The sequence below is a fragment of the Vulpes lagopus genome, chromosome 5 (assembly GCF_018345385.1).
Source record: "Vulpes lagopus strain Blue_001 chromosome 5, ASM1834538v1, whole genome shotgun sequence".
In the NCBI taxonomy this organism is placed as follows: Eukaryota; Metazoa; Chordata; class Mammalia; order Carnivora; family Canidae; genus Vulpes; species Vulpes lagopus.
In genome coordinates, this window is record NC_054828.1 from 92,027,953 (window position 1) to 92,032,224 (window position 4,272).

The 4,272-nt window shown below is 33.2% G+C and overlaps 1 pseudogene; it reads right to left on the minus strand.

Moving 5' to 3' along the window:
• Nucleotides 1-3,936: 3,936 nt before the first annotated feature.
• LOC121492278 lies at nucleotides 3,937-4,059 on the minus strand (annotated as a pseudogene).
• Between the last annotated feature and the right edge of the window lie 213 nt (nucleotides 4,060-4,272).

Below are 4,272 nucleotides of genomic sequence, written 5' to 3' on the forward strand. Positions count from 1 at the left end.
TCTACACAGTGTTCTTTTTAAAGTTGAATTCTTTTTTCTTTTATTAAGGCTTTATTGTTTTAGAGCAATTTTAGGTTTATAGCAAAATTGAGAGATAAGTACAGAGATTTCCCATATCTTCCCTGATGTCATGCATGCATAGACGCCCTACATTATCAATCCCCTACATAATAGTACATTTGTTACAATTAATAAATATACATTGAAACATTGTAGTCACCCAAAGTCTAGTTTACATTATGGTTTGCTGTTGGTGTTGTATATTCCGTGGATTTAAACTGATATATAATGACATGTATGCATCATTATGGTATCAGACAGAGCATTTTTACATCCCTAAAAATTCTGTACTCTGCCTCCCTCTTCCTTAAACCTGACCTTTTAAATGTTTCCATAGTTGTGCTTTCCCAGAATGCCACAAATTTGGAATCATATAATATGTAGTCCTTTCCCGATTGGCTTCTTTCACTTTGTAATATGATTTTAAGTTTCTTCCATATTCTCTTATGAGTTTGATAACTCATTGCTTTTTGGTGTCAAATAATATTCCATCATTTGTATATATGTACTATTCCCCAACAGAAGGACATCTTGGTTGATTCCAAGTTTTAACAATTATGAATAAAACTGCTACGAATGTTTGTGTGCAGGTTTTTTTGTTGATATAAGTACTCATCTGTTTAGGTAAATACCTAGGAGTGCTGTTGCTGGATTGTATGGTGATAGTGGTGTTTAGTTTCCTAAGAAACTGCCAAACTGTATTCCATAGTGGCTACACCATTTTGCATTCCCACCAGCACCAAATGAGAGTTCCCATTGCTCCATATCCTCACTAGTATTCAGTGTTAGTGTTCTGGAATTTTGCCATTATAATAGGTTGTAGTGATGTCTCGTTATTGTATTAATTTAAATTTTCCTAATAAACTATGTTGTGGAACATTTTTTCAAATGCTGTTCTGCCATGTGTATATCTTACTTGGTGTGGTTTCTGAAGGTCTTTCATCCATTTAATTATTTTTCTTATTGTTTAGTTTTAAGAGTTCTTTGTATATATTGGACAATAGTCTTTTATGCAATTTGATAGATATTTTATCCCAGTCTGAGGTTTATCTTCTCATTCTCTTGATGTTGTCTTTCCTAGAATATAAGTTTTTAATTTTAATTAAATCTAGCTAATTGATTTTTTTTCAGGGACCATGTCTTTAGTGTTTTATCTAAAACGTTACCACCATACCCAAGGTTCTCTAGGTTTTGTCCTGTGTTATATTCAATAAATTTATACTTCTGTGTTTCATATTTAGGTCTATGATCCATTTTTGAGTTGTTTTTTTTTTTTGGAAGGTATAAGGTCTGGTTCTAGATTTTTTTTTCTTTTTCTCTCTCTCTCTCTCTCTCTTTTTTTTTTTTAATTTAGATGTCCAGTTGTTCCTGCACCATTAGTTGAAGACTAACTTTGCTCCATTATATTGTTTTTGCTCTTTTGTCAGAAATCAGTTGACTATACTTGGGGGATGTCTACTTCTGGGCTTCCTAGTATATTCCATTGATCTTTTTGTCTATAGTTTCACCAATACCACATACCATCTTGATTACTATGGCATTATAGTAATTTCTGAGATAGAATAGTGTCAGTCCTCCAACTTTGTTCCTTTCCTTCAATATTGTGTTGACCATTCAGGCTCTTTAGTCTCTTTATGTAAACTTTATCAGTTTGTTGATATCCACAATGTAATTTTCTCAAATTTTTACAGGAATTCCATTGAATCTATATATCAAATTGGGAAGAAATGGCATTATAGCAATATTGAGCCTTCCTACTCATAAATATATTTATCTATTTATTTAGTCCTTTAATTTCATTCATCAGTCTTGTAGTTTTCTCAGATCTCATACATATTTTTGCCAGATTGATACATAAGTATTTCATATTTTTGGCTGCTTATGCAAATGATATTCTGTTTTTAATTTGAAATTACATTTTTTTGTTTCTGGTACAAAGAACATCCATTGACTTTTATATGTTAATATTGTATTAAAATATTTATAATTTGTCTTGAGACTTCTACTTTAATCGATATGTTATTTAGAAGTATGTTGCTTAATCTCCATATTTTTTGGGGTTTTCCAGCTGTGTTTCTCCTACTGATTTCCAGTTTAATTCCTTTGTGGTCTGAAAATAAAAATTGTATTATTTCTATTATCTTAAATGTGTGAAGGTGTTTTATGGCTCAGAATGTGGTCTATATTGGAAATGCTCCATGTGAGATTGAGAAGAATTTATATTCTTCTGTAGTTGGATGAAGTACTTTATACATGTCAATTATATCCAGTTGATTGATGGTGTTGTTGCATTCAACTATGTTTTTACGGATTTTCTACCTGCCAGATCTGTCCATTTGTGATGGAGGGGTATTGAAGTCTCTAACTTAGATATGGATTCATCTGTTTCTTTTTGAAGTCCCATTAGTTTTTGCCTCATGTGTTTTGATGGTCTACTATTAGACACATACACAGTTGGGACTGTTATGTCTTCATATAGAATGAAGCTCTTATCACTATGTAATGCTTTGTCTTTATTCCTGATAATATTTTAGCTCTGAATTCTGTTCTACTTGAAATTGATATAGCTACTCTAGTTTTTCTTTTTTTAAAAAAAATAGTATTAGCATAGTATATCTTTATCCATGCCTTTGCTTTTAATTCCTATGGGTCATTATATTTCAATTGGGCTTCTTATAAACACTACATACATAGGTCTTATTTTGTGATAGACTCTGAAAATCCCTCTTTTCATTGGTACATTTAGGCCATTGACATTCCAAGTGATTATTGATGTAATTGGATTGATATCTACTGTATTTCTTACTATTTCCTATTTGTTGCCCTTATTTTCATTCTTATTTTTGTCCTCCATTATTTTTTCTGACTACTGTGGTTTTAAGTACACATTTTATTATTCCATTTTCTCTCCTTTCTTAGCATGTCACTTATATAGTTGACCCTTGAACAATATGGGGTTAGAGATGCCATACCTCCTTCCCTCCCCTGTGCAATCAGAAATTCATATATAACTTTTGACTCCCCCAAACAACCACAGATAGTCTGCTATTGGCTGGAAACCTTATGATAATAAAAATAGTCCATTAATACATATTTTTATGTTAAATATATTATAGATTATATGCTTACAACAAAGTACTAGAAAAAGAAAATGTTATTAAGAAAACCATTAGGGGAGATACCTGGGTGGCTCAGCGGTTTTTGCACCTGCCTTTAGCCCAGGGCGTGATCCTGGGGTCCCGGGATTGGGTTCCGCGTCTGGCTCCTGGCATGGAGCCTGCTTCTCCCTCTGCCTGTGTCTCTGCCTCTCTCTCTCTCTCTATGTCTATCATAAATAAATAAAAATAAATTTAAGAAAAAGAAAACCGTTAGGAAGAAATTTGTATTTGCAGTACTGTAAAATATCCATGTATAAGTGAACCTGTGCAGTTCAAACTCATTGTTATTGAAGGGTCAGCCACACTTAGTGTTTTTTATTTTTTTATTTATTTTTATTTTTTTGAAAATCTTTTATTGGAGACAGGAAGTAGTCTTTATTGGTGAGTAAAGATGGGGCAGTGCTAAAAACTTCAGGAATGCAGGGGTTGCCACTTCTCTAAGACCATGATTAGAATGTATTTGGCCCCACAGCCAACCAAGATAAGCTGCTTTTCAGCCACTGTGTCTTCAAATCCATCCATGTTAAACTTGGTGCAGCCTCACTTCTAACAGCCAGGTAACTTGAATTTTGCCCTGCATTGGATCTCAGTCTTGTTTTGTCCTGTGGAACTGATGAATCTGATGGATTAGCCAATGTGGAGCCTGGCCACTGTGCCCTCCACATACCTGTCTGAGGCTTAACTGAGGACAACTTTAAACATAAACGTTCAGTGGAAAGTCTGTCTCCATGTTCTTAGCGTGATGCACATGTGCAACGAATTGTGTACACTACTGAGGAAACTTTTGTTTGCAGTCATTGCACATCTGGGAAAAGAGCATGTTTGGCTTAATTGGCTGTAGTTTTTTGCTATTTTTTTATTGTTTTTTACTTTTTTTAGTGTTTTTCCTAGAGTTTGCAATATACATTTTATAGTCTAATCCAAGTCCACTTTTAAATAATGCAATACACATCATAAGCAGTGTGAGTACCTTGTAATAACAAAATAATCCTAACTTCTTCTGTTCCTTGTATCTTTGTCATTCATTTCACTTTTACATAAACTTATATAATCA